Below are 13,578 nucleotides of genomic sequence, written 5' to 3'. Positions count from 1 at the left end.
GAAAAGTGGGGAGAAGTTTTACGGCACACTTACACAAACAATACGACAAAGAAACAACTGTAACAACAACTGGCAAAACAATTAACTCACATTCCTGACAAACTGCTTGATTTTCAGAAGCACGTAATATGTACTGTGAAACTCGCAGATAACATGTTGATAGTAAATGTTAGCATTCTCTACTGCTAATTTCAATATTAGTGCTTCCTTAGCTTCTAAGTTTTCAACCTGCTTATTGATGGCCTCTTGAAGATGGTCAATAAAATGCATGTAATTCTCATTGGGACCCTGTTTAATAGTCGTAAATTATTTGGCTGCTTTGTCGGTTTCAGGCACCTTTATCATAGCTTGATATGCAAGGTCTGTTGACTGCCTCAGGATTTCAGAAACTAATTGTGCCTGTAATTGTGGTGTGCCAATTAGTGTCTGTTCCAAGAGTTGGGGGATACCCGCCCCTTTCAATGGATCCCCATTGTTTCATCCTAAATGATCTATAGCTGTTACATTGCATAGGTCTAATTTTGCTTGAGTCTTTCATGGTTTTTATCTGATCTCAGGGCAACATGTACACATACTCCTTTTCTTTTCCTTTTAACTTTTCAAGAGAATGCTGCGGACCCTCATCCTCATCCGAGTCATCAGATAACGCGGACTTGAGCGGTGCTGGAGAATCATTAGTAACAAGGGGGTTCGGAACAGTACATAATTTTGCTTTTTCCTCCAAATTTAGCCCAGGACAACCAGGAAGACCACCCCCCTCCACTGTCTTTGCCTGTTCCCGTTACTCTTTTAATCCTTTCCAAGTCTCTAGCAACAAGCGCCATGTCGTTAACAGTTCAGTTGCTTTTTTGGATCCTTGGATAGCGCTATCAAACAGCTTATTACCCAAGTCCTTCCATTGTGACACACTAAATGCTGTCACAGTGTTAGTTTCAAACCTTGCATTTTGCCCCATAGAAACATTTTTTGTAAAGTCAGTTCCGGAAGGCTAACGCCTCACTTCTTCAGAAGCAACTTCCATGTAGATAATATAACACCCTCTTCTTTAGAGAGGTTACTTCCCATGTTCCCAGTGGCTCACCTTTCCAGGTGTCTTATTCACGATCCGGATCAATAGCAGCTCTCCCCACCACTCTCAGTTACACTGGGCTCCATCCCCACAGCTCTCCTCCAGCCATCATAGCTTTTTTCCGCCGTCCTCTTTTTCATGCAGTATCACATTGGGGTCACCAAATGTCGTTTTTGAGATGGACAAATGACACAGACAAAGTTCTTATGTGCAAACAGCAGTCTAACTTTATTACAGCAGACATTTTCATATATACTCTTTATCAGCACGTGTCTTTTTGCTGTTGGTTACAGGCTGCAATAACAACATATCATTGGTTAATTTTGCTTCTGTCTCTATACCCTCAGCCAGGGGATCTATGGACCCACTATAGCCTCCCCCCCCAAACTAGCTAAGGGCACACTCGATCCCACTGTCTATGTCGTTGATGAAGATATTAAACAGTATTGGTCAAAATACTGACCCATAAGGGACACCATTTATCAATGGTGTTCATCCAGACATTGGGCCATTGACCACTACCCTCTGGATGCAACCATCCAGCCAATTCCTCATCTACCCAACAGTCCACTCATCAAATCCATACCTCTCCAATTTAGAAAGAAGGATGTTGTGGGGGACCACGTCAAAGGCTTTACAGAAGTCCAAATAGATGACATTCATTGCAATGGAGATAGGAAGGTATCTATGGATGCATCTCTCTCTCAAGTAATACTAAGAATGAAATATCTGAAATGTAGGTGCTGTCAGTTACACCATAGTAGGTGCTTGCAAGGACTGTTTTGAACCTCCATAAAAAGGCTACAGTACAGAAATTATTTGATCTAAGCTTGATATGTCAGCTGTGTGGTGTGTTCTTAAATACCTTTATTTTAGTTTGGATACTCTGGGACAGGAAGGTCTGAGACAATTTATTTATGAATAAGGGGTGAAGGCAAAGTATGACAGAGCCTTGATGATGTGTTTTTAAATGCAGTTCAAGCCATCAGAGTTTTGCTTGCATGATAAATTATTTCTTGATCTATCTCTACCTTGAGTCAAGAATCATGGCACAATGTTTTTTCACATCTGAGCCATGGCTACTTACACAGGGTTGTCGGTAGTCTATCAGCCTTAGAAAGAGGATTGAAATACAGAGAAATAGAATAATACAAGTCTGGACAATATTGTTTACTTACTTGGCTCCAATCAGGCAGAGAATCTGATGATAGGACTAATTCGAGATTTCGCGCTGACTCAAAATACCAGTAGCATCACTGCTTGCCTTCCCATCCCAAAATCATCCAAAGACCCAGTACAGTGGGGAATAATATCTACGACCTTACTGGAAATAAACAAAACTGGTAAGATAGTGTGCAGGTAACTTAGAAATAACTGATAAACATGTGAATGTTACTTAGCATTGCTTAGATAGACAGTTTGTGTTAGAATAGGTGTGGAATATGCTAATGGTTGTCAAGAATTGTAATTAATATCTTTGTGACCAAATTGTATAAATATGGTGTACTTTGAATCAGTTGTTAGAAACCAGCTTTGGGTGTGAACCCCTGGTTTCCCAGCGCTGAAATAAAAGCACCGCATATAACTATGTCAGTGGTTATATGTCTCATTTGCTAACACATCCAGGTCACTGATGAACAGGTTGAACAGGACTGGACCTAACACTGACCCCTGGGGAACCCCACTAACTACAGGCCTCCAACCAGACTCTGCACCACTGATCACAAGTCTCTGAGCTCTGCCATCCAACCAGTTCATGATCCATCTCACCATGCATTCATCCAGCCCACACTTCTTGAGCTTGCCTATGAGGATTTTGTGAGAGACAGTGTCAAAAGCCTTGCTGAAGTCAAGGTAGACAACGTCCACTGCTCTTCCCTCATCTACCCAGCCATAGAAGGCTATCAGGTTGGTCAAACATTATTTCCCTTTGGTGAATCCATGCTGACTACTTCTGAAAACCTTCTTTTCTTTCACATGCTTGGAGATGACGTCCAGAATGAGTTGTTCCATCACCTTTCCAGGAATGGAGGTGAGGCTGACTGGTCTGTAGTTTTTTGGGTCGTCCTTCTTGCCCTTTTTGAAGACTGGAGTGACATTGGCTTTCCTCCAGTCCTCAGAGGCACTTCTCCTGTTCTCCAAGAACTTTCAAAGATGATGGAGAGTGGCTTTGCAATAACATCTGCCAACTCTCTCAGCACTCGGGAGTGCATCCCATCGGGGCCCATGGATTTGTGAATGTCCAGTTTGTGTAGACGATCTCTAACCTGATCCTCCTCAACCAAGGGACAGTCTTCCTTTTGCCTGACTTTCTCTTCTGTCTCTAGGGTCTGAATACTTGAGGGCCCGTTTTAGCAGTAAAGACGGAAGTGAAGAAGGCATTCTCTGTATCATCCGTCACCAGGGTGCCCTCCTCATTCAGCAGTGAACCTACATTTTCCCTAACCTTCCTTTTACTGCTGATATACTTGAAAAAGCCCTTATTTTTGTCTTTGACATCCTTGGCCAGATTTGCTTCCAAGTGGAGCTTGGCCTTCCTCATTGCATCCCTGCATACTCCAACAGCTTCCTTGTATTCCTCCCAGGTGGTCTGTCCCTTTTTCCACATTACATAAACATCCTTCTTCCACCTGAGTTTTGACCGGAGTTCCTTATTCATTCATGCTGGCCTCTTACTCCCTTTACTTAATTCCTTCCTCATAGGGATGCATCCGTCTTGAGCTTGGAGGAAGTGATGTTTGAATATTAGCCAGCTTGTTTGGACCTCCTACCTTCTAGAGCCCTGTCCCATGGTATTCTTCCAAGCAGGACCTTGAAGAGGCCAAAGTTCGCCCTGCTAAGTCCATGGTTTTAGTCCTACTTATTGCCCTGCTTCCTCCACGCAGGATCCTGAACTCCACCATTTCATGGTCACTGCAGCCGAGGCTGGCCCCAGCCGTGACATCTCCAACCAGTCCTTCTTGGTTTGTTAGGACAAGGTCCAGCAGCACACCTCTCCTCACTGGCTCCTCCACCATCTGTGTCAAAAAGTTGTCACCAATGATCTGTAGGAACCTCCTGAACTGTGTGTGATTAGCTGTGTTGCCCACCCAGCAGATGTCAGGGTGATTGAAGTCTTCCATGAGAACCAGGGCATGTTATTGTGAGGCTACTTCCAGCTGTCTGTAGAAAGCCTCATCAACTTCCTCATCCTGATCAGGTGGCCTGTATTAAATACCCACAACAGTGTGCACCTTATTAGCTTGTCCCTTAATTTTTACCCATAGGGATTCAACTCACTCATCATTCCCCCCCTAGGCAGAGTTCAATACATTCAAGTTGCTCTCTCACATAAAGTGCAACTCCTCCACCTCGCCTTTCTGGCCTGTCTTTCCTGAAAAGCATATAGCAACATTCCAGTCATGTGAACTGTCTCACCATGTCTCTGTAATAGCAATGAGATCCTGGCCCTGTGAACGCACATAGATCTCTCATTCTTTCTGTTTATTCCCCATGCTACATGCGTTGCTGTACAGACACTTCAGGGAAATACTCAAGCATGCAGGTTTATCATGAGGGGTACAGAAAGATCTACCCCAGATGTGTGTACCCTTGAGGTGGTTGGACCTTTGGTTTTCATCTTGGGAGACAGCAAAGAAATATTTATAACTTCCTTGATTAGTCTGGTATGGGAACAGCAAGATGTGTGGTTCCAACCACTTGGATGATAAAGGAAGATCAATACTAATATGACCATCCGGACGGTCAAAGAAGAAATAATACTAATATGATTAGATCACATCAATTAGTCAAAATATAAAGGACCCTAGACAGGTTGTACAGAAGATTGTTTTTCATAATTGTAAGGAGTGATAGCCCAGGTTCATGAGAATGGTATCTCGAGCTGGAAAACCACCCCCAAGGTTGTGTGACGTGAATGTTGGGCCTGGGCTGTGAATGAGTGGGAACGTGACTGAAAATAGTCACAACATTAGTGTGGTGTTTTTGGAATACCAATTATTGAAAAAAACATCCTGTCTAACCTCTTACTCCAGGCCTGTATCTGTAAACCTATAAACTGTGAATGGTTAATAAAGAGGGCCTCAGCCTGGCTCAGCTCTGCTCTGCTCTGCTCTGCCTGGCTCTGCACTCCCTCCTGAATATGACCTCTGCCTGTGTGTGCATACCCGTGTGCGTTGTTCCTTATCGCCGCTGGGAGCTGGGTCAGGAGTCGGGTCAGGAGCCTAAAACACTGCCCACAGCACTTCCTTTGCCTGATTTTAATGATGCTTATACAGCACACGATAACCCCTTTGTGACTAAGGAGGGAGAACACAAAGGGGTGATGCAAAAATGCCGTGAAAAGGTGATTTTTCTTTCGCCTTTCCAGTTATTTACAAACCACAATGACCACGAGAACATGATGCAATACCTTATGAAATTATTAAGGAGTTTAAAAAATCTGTACTGGAGAATGGGTTACATAGTCCCTTTACAATGGGAATTGTTAAAGCTGTTGGTGCCACGTACATAATGACTCCATGGGATTGGAAATTGCTTATTAAAACAATTTTCACATCAGTGCATTATTCTGTGTGGCAATTAGAATATCACCAGGAAGTGACCCCAGGAGCCTTATATAAACTTGATTAACAGATTGCGAACTGCTATAACAAGGCAGGTTGAAAATGAAGAAGCAGGAAAGTTTTATTGCTTCATCTGACATATGAAAATGCTAACTCTGACTGCCAGGCTGCTTTGTTGTCGGTGAAAGGTAAAGCCACTGATGTCGCACAATACATTAAGATTTGTCAGAATATAGGGACTGAAACACATTGGACTTTGGTATTAGCAACCGCATTGTCTCAGCTAAATGTAAATCAAGTGAGTCTTAAGTGTTTTACTTGTGGTAAGGAGGGTCACGTTAGTAAACACTGTCCTCAAAAGCACTACAAAAAGCAAAAAGGATGCCCACCGCGGTTGTGCCCTTACTGTCAGAAGGGATATCACTGGAGTAATTTCTGCAAATCTCAGTTTGATAGAACAGGGAAGCCTCTGCTGGGAAACAGCAAGAAGGGCGTGAAAACTGGTGCCCCGCAATCCAACAAGGTTTGGAATCCAACCTCTCAGTGGCAGAACAATCTCTCCCCTGGAACAGCAACAGTATTGCAATCCGGTGCACAGTCTATAATCTCATCCCTGCAATCGCAGGCAGCCCGGGTTGGATTTGGCAACCACGACAGAATTGTTAATTACATCACCCCGGGTATATACAGGGGGTACCTCTGTATGGGGACACTTGCCTAATGGATTTTTTTTATCTGTTGTTGGACGCTCTAGTGCTAGTGTACAAGGTATATTTGTCCTCCTTGGTGTGATTGATGCAGACTATATGGGAGAGATTAAAATCATGGTTACAGCAACTCAGATTCCCTGCAAAATTTTAGCTAATCAACGAATTGCTGACTGTTGCTGTTGCCATACTGAGTCCCTCAGACAGTTAAAGCTGAATGAGTGGATTCTGGTTTTGGGAGTTCTGACCAACCACAGTTATTGTGGTCCCAGCAGATTACTACACAGTAACCCATGCTTACTGTTTCAATTCAGGGCAGAACCTTTAAAGGGCTAGTGGATACTGGTTATGATGTTTCTGTGGGAGATTTGAGGAATTTTCATGAGGTTGTTGTGTGGATGGGTTTCTGTTAGATGGAGATTTGTTTCTGAACTAGCCAGGCTCAAAGGAATTTCAAGGTCAGCTGAAAAGCTGAAAACAGGGCCTCAACATGACTTCAATCAACAGACCTATTAGCAGTGAGACTCGGGCGCGTGGACAGCTTGTGAACATGGACAATATCCAATCAGCTAATGCATACTTGGAGCGTGGACGCGTGATCAGGAAATAACTGCATATATAAGGAGGCTTGTTTCTGTAATAAATGGCTTTGCTTGAATTCATATTGAATTGTGTGGAGTCCATGAGTTTTCACCCTCGCATGTTTCTATCATTTCTAAATGAGACTGGCCAGAAAACTGGCCCCTAGAAATAGCTATGGCCGCAATTGCTGAATGGGAGGAGTTCAAACACCTATGAGAAGTGTTCGGGTGTTAAAAGTTATTGGCCCAGATAAAATCTCAGCTTGGATTCAGCCATATGTTTTACAGACTGATATTGACCTTTGGGGTAGGGTTTTGCTATGCCAATGGCACATTACCTTAACCCCTGTAGGCACAAATTATTCTTAAGGGTTGCTGATCTAAAGCCCCTGCTCAAACTTACTTGGTTGTCAGCCAGGCTGGTTTGGGTCGACCAGTGACCCTTGAAAGGGGAAGAATTGCTCCAGACTGATTTGCTAGTTCAAGAACAGTTGCAAGTAGGACACATAGCACCTTCTACAAGCCATCTAGTCCAATCCCCCTGCCAGAGCAGGAATGCCTAGATGAGGTCACACAGGAACATGTCCAGGTGGCTTTTGAATGTCTCCAGGGAAGGAGACTCCACAACCTCCCTGGGCAGCCTGTTCCAGTGCTCCGTCACCCTCACTGAGAAGAAGTTTCTTCTCAAATTTAAGTGGAACCTGTTGTGTTCCAGTTTGATCCCATTACCCCTTGTCCTATCATTGTTTGCCACCAAGAAGAGCCTGGCTCCATCCTCATGGCACTTGTCTTTTATATACTTATAGACATTAATAAGGTCCCCCCTTAGTCTCCTCTTCTCCAAACTAAAGAGACCCAGCTCCCTCAGCCTTTCTTCATAAGGGAGGTGCTCCACTCCCTTAATCATCTTTGTTGCCATGCGTTGGACCCTCTCCAGCAGTTCCCTGTCCTTCTTGAACTGAGGGGCCCAGAACTGGACACAATATTCCAGATGGGGTCTCACCAGGGCGGAGTAGAGGGTGTGGCAGAATGCAAACCCCCCTCCCTCCTTCAGTATGGAGGGAGTAGGCACATCTCCCTCTCTCTGCTACTTGAGGCTAACAGCTTCTTTTGCTTGACCCAGAGCACCCTGGCCAGGGCCATTAGGAGAAGGGATTGCCAAGGCACCAGTGAGCCTCTGGGCACCTGTGACCAGTGTGGGGGATGTTTGGAGGCTTCAGGGGCACCCCACACACGGTGTGGGGGTGCAGAGAAGCTTCTAGAATGCCTACAGTCAGGTCTGATCAGCCAGTATAAAAATGGGACTCTCTCATCGAGACTGGGCCCATTGTCGCCGGTCTCTCGGAGCGCGAGCTGAAGATGCTGCCGCCGAGAGCCCTCCCTCCCCGGGATGGAGACTCCGCTTGCCTTGCAGCCACGTGTGTGAGTAAAACTTCTCACAAGATTGCGAGTATATTTATCCTTTCCGTGCACATATGCACGTGTAACTTCCCGTGCTTAATACAAGCACGTATAAAATTATTTCCTCGCGCAATCGCGAGTGTAACTTTATTTCCTCGCACAATCGCAAGTGTATTTTCCTCCCGTGTTTCCACATAAGCACGTGTAGTATTCCGTGTACATTCGCACGTGTAAGTAAATTAACCCTCACAGGATTGCGAGTGTATCATAAATTTACCCTCACACAATCGCGAGGGTACACTTTCTGTACTCACTACGAGTACCTATATCTCTTTAAGAATAATCTCGCACCGTGTTCAGGCAAGTGTGTACTCCTCTGGGACTCGGGGGTGGTTCCGGCATTGTTTTGGGTGAAGCCACGTGCATGCACTCTGTGGACCGCCTGTTGTACTAGTTGCTGCCCCTTAATAATTTTCCTCAACTGATACCCGAACCTATATTTAAGTCACTTTTGGAGTGCTAAAACCCTGTTTCTCACTGGTTTAATAAAAGTTGTTTTGGACCCTGTTGTCCCTTAAACTAGCCTCGGGGTGCCTCCGTGACAGAGGGGAAGGAGAACCTCTCTCGATCTACTAACCACCCCCCTTCTAATACACCCCAGGATGCCATTGGCCTTCCTGATCACAAGGGCACAGTGCTGGCTCATGGTCATCCTGTTGTCCACCAGGACCCTGTCCTGGTTTTGTTAAAAAACCAAGTTTCTCTTTTAGTGAATTTGCCTGTCAGCTAAAGCCTTCATATTAGCTGCATTTTCCTGGAGAACCAGATACATATTTTGGTAAACCTAGCAATGGAATGCAAACTTATTAATAAGGACAGATGGACATCTCACGAGAGGAGCAACGAGAAACTGGTGACCGAGAAACTGGTGACCAAGAAACTGACCAGCGGTGTATAACATTCCATTCACGTTAATACTTCATATAAAAGTGGGAGATCACGAGGATCTCGTCTCCCTTTTCCTTCTTTTCCCTTCTGCTTATGGCCGACATTAGGAGAGGACCTTGCTAGTCGTCCCTGCGAACTGAGGCCTAGTGAGAGACTGAATCCAGCTCCGGTTGGCTGCAGAGTCCAATCCAGGACTTTCGGTGACGGCTCTGCAGTTGCTGAGACTTTCAAGATTGGTTTTGTATATTTTGTATTATTTTCTCTATTCTTATTAGTAGCATTAGTAAAACATCTTTAATTTTTCCAACTCTCTTCTCTCTGTCCTTCTTTTCCTCCTGATCGCCTGTCCTTAGTAGGAAGGGGGGAGAGGGAGGGGCAAAAAGGGGGAAGTGGGGGGAGAGGAGGTTATCAATACATCTGCCAGGGTTTGATTGTTACCCCGCAATCTTAATCCTCGACAGACCCCCAGGTCCCTTTCCCCTACACTGCTTTCTAATAGGTCATTCCCCAACCTATACTGGAACCTGGGGTTGTTCCTGCCCAGATGCAGGATTGTATCAAGTTTAATCACATGGAACACTATTTCATTGAGTCCCCTCCTGTATGTGTTTCTAACAAGCCGATTAACAATTGTTTGATGATGTCAGAGTGAGGCGCGGAAATGACCTTACAACCCTTGAGATTGTAAAGAAGGTATGTATTTACAGCGCTGGACACATGGGGAATAACTTCACGTAAGACGTGTGCAAATTTCCAGTAGCTGTGAGCTTGGTTAAATGCAGTAAAGTGTTACATATTCATGAAAGTTTTAGGACCAAAAGGTCACACAGAAGATCCAGAAGGACCAGAACATGTCAAGGTGGACATAACCTAATTTCTTTGATCGAATTTCAGAAGGTTTTGGTTAATTACTACAAATTTAAAGCTCTCTCCTGCATAAGTGGGCAATGTAATATATATACTCTGATTGGTTTGATTCCAAAGCACCAATTTAAAGCGTCCCCCCAAGGTTTTATTCAGATCTTGTCCATGCCAATTTTCGTCCCACCTGTGTGCTAAGGCTATGACCATAAGAAATACAATTTTCCAGGTTGCGTCTGGGTTACCCTTCATGGTGCTTTGCAGGCTTTCTTCACTCTAGAATGATGGATCCGGGCGTTCCATTCTTCAATCTTGATAGCAGTGAAAGATGTCAGGAGGACTTGAAATGGACCTTCCTATTGTGTTTACAAAGTCTTTTCTGCAAGAGACTTCACATACACATAATCTCCCAGTTGGATGTTATGTAATGGCCCATCCAAACCCCTACTCTGAGTCCCAAACATGTGTTTCCCAATTTTGTTGTTTACCCAACGCCACCATATAAGAAGTCATAATTTCGTCCCCTACTTTTGCAGACATCCCCTTCTGTACACGATAGGGTCTCCCATACAGGATTTCAAAAAGACTCAACCCTTCCTTTGCCCTTGGCCTTGTTCGTATGCAAGAGGGCCAAAGGCAAAAATTGAGGCCAAGACAAGTTCGCCTCCTGCCCCAATTGTACAATTTGTTGTTTAATTAGATGATTCATTTTTTCTACCTGGTCGCTGGATTGAGGACAAGGGGTATGTAGCTGCCAGTCTGTTCCCAAGTACTGACTGATTTGCTGTACAACTTTTGATTTAAAATGTGACCCTTTATCAGAGGATATAACAGCTGGAACTCCAAACTTTGGTATTATTTCTTGTACTAATGTTTTCAGTTACCTCCTGAGCTTTTACTGTTCCGGTAGGGAATGCTTCTGGCCAACCAGAAAAGGCATCAGTTAGTACCAACAAATATCAGCACCCCCCTTTTCTTGGGAGTTCCGAAAAATCAGTTTGCCATTGTTGCCCAGGTCCATTTCCTTTCCCAATTTGACCCATTTCTGGTTTAGGTATATTCTTAGGATTAGTCTGGAGTCAAAGATCGCATTGCTGTGTCACCCATCTTACAGTAGTGTACAAATTTACAGATACTATTTTTGATCAAATGTTTATATAGTGCTTCTGCTCCCCAATGTCTCTTTCTGTGCACTTCCCTTACTAAAGGTCAAAATAAATAGGAGGTAACAGTAGGTTTTCCCTGTGGTGTGTGAGCCCACCCTTCCTAACTATATGATCCCTCTAGATCTATAAGAAGTGTCTCATCTTTCTTGGTATATTCTGGCTTACCTTCTAAAGAGACCTGCCCATTGAGGACTAAGGCACTTTTTATTTTTACCTTTTGCTTAGCCACCAGTTTTGCCTCTCTGTCCACCAGCTCATTCCCTTTTTCCAATTCCAAGCTCACTTTCTGGTGTGCCTTGATATGCATGATTGCCACCTTAGGAAGCTGAGCTGCCAATATTTCTTCTGCATGTTTGATATGTTTGCCTTGAAAGTTCAAGAGACCTCTTTCTTTCCAAATTGCTCCATGCGCATGCACGACCCCAAAAGCATACTTAGAGTCCATATAAAAGTTCACAGTTTGATCTCGAGCTAGTTCCAGAGCACAAGTAAGGGTGATTATTTCTGCCTTCTGTGCAGAAGTACTTCTAGGCAGAGGTCTGGACTCCATCACTTCATGGCTATAGTATAACCAGCATGCTTTTCACTATTCAGGATATTGCTGCTTTCGTCCATAAAGCAGTTCTCAGTGTTCTCCATAGGATTGTCCTTTAGATCTGGTCGTCTGAAGTATGTTGCTTCGATGATTCTCTAACGTTACCACTGAGGAAAGAAGCTGGATTGACAATGTTAGTGACAATGATTTAGTTTGATATTTGACAAATCTTTGTGGGGAAAGCCAATGTCCCCCTTTTGCTTTTATAACTGTAGACACTGTGTGGGATACTAGCACAGTCATTTTCTGACCCATGGTAAATTTCCGGGCCTCCTGTATATTCAGTATCACTGTGGCAACAGCCCGTAGGCATCCAGGCCACCCCTTTGCAGTTGCGTCTGATTGTTTGGAGAAATAGACCACTGCTTGTCGGTACAGGCCAAGATCCTGTGACAGTATACCCAAGGCTATTCCCTGCTTCTCGTGAGAGAATAGAAAAAATGGTTTACTCATATCTGGGAGTCTTAAAGCTGTCATCAAAGCCTTACCAAGTTCTTCAAAGGCTCATGTAGCTCCTTTATTCCATTGCAGGTGTTTCTGATCTGTGGCTGCTAGTGCATACAATGGCTTGACAAGTAATCCATAATTATAAATCCACAACCGGCACCACCCTGTCATGCCCAAAAAGGTCCGTAATTCTTTTACAGTTTGAGGCTTTGGAGTTTGGCATGTAGCCTCCTTTCGAACCTGTCCCAGGGTCCTCTGCCCTGCACTAATTTCATAGCCCAAATAAGTTACTTGTTGCTGTATCATCTGGGCTTTCTTCTGTGATACCCGGTATCCTTGGAGCCCCAAAAAGTTCAATATACTTATGGTCCAGGTTATGCATGTCTCCTTTGTTTTGGTAGTGATCAAAATGTCATCCACATATTGTAGTATCTGACCTTCATCAGATGGGGCTTCCCAAGATTCAAGATCTTTAGCTTGTTGAGCTGTTCTTAAATCCTTGTGGCAACACCATCCATGTGAGCTGGGTTTTACGTAAGTATTGTCTGGCTGGCTTCATGGAGAGGGAGGCAAAAAAGGCATCTCTTAAATCTAAAGGAGTAAACCAAATCAAATCTGGGTTAATACAGTCAGAAAGGTGTATGGGTTTGCTGCCACTGGGTAGAGGTCCTCTGTTATTCTGTTTGTCGCTCAATTTGTCTGAATTTCTCTATTACCTGCCGAATTGCTTCCCTGTGCTTCCTATCCTTACCTCAATAGGTGGGGAAATTATGGTCTTTCCAGGCACATCAGTAGCCTTGGTTCACAACTTCTTCATTAATCTTGCCTTCTGTGGGAACAGTTGCTAAAAGCGAGCCCACTATTTTCATATATTGCTGATCATTTACCTCCAGAGTAATTTCTCCTTTTTTCAAATCTGATTACTGCATCCATTTGTTCCAACAGATTTCTCCCCAGAAGAGGTTACGGGGAATTGGGCATTTATAAAAATATAAAAATGCCTACTTGTTTATCCAATTTATATTTCAAAGGTTCACAGAAATGCGCCCTTCCACTTTGGCCAGTGGCTTCCTTTACTTACTATGTAATCGTTATTTATTGGCAATCTACCAAAAATTCCACTTGTTTCTGTTCATTCCAGGTTCCCGTCAGTCTTTTTCAAAACTTGCTACTGTCCGTTTCTCTCTCTGACTACTACCTCTATACCTTCCCCAACATTCATTTTCCCAATATACGTT

Source organism: Patagioenas fasciata, chromosome W (genome assembly GCF_037038585.1).
Source record: "Patagioenas fasciata isolate bPatFas1 chromosome W, bPatFas1.hap1, whole genome shotgun sequence".
Taxonomy (NCBI): Eukaryota; Metazoa; Chordata; class Aves; order Columbiformes; family Columbidae; genus Patagioenas; species Patagioenas fasciata.
Note: the sequence above shows the minus strand (reverse complement) of the source record.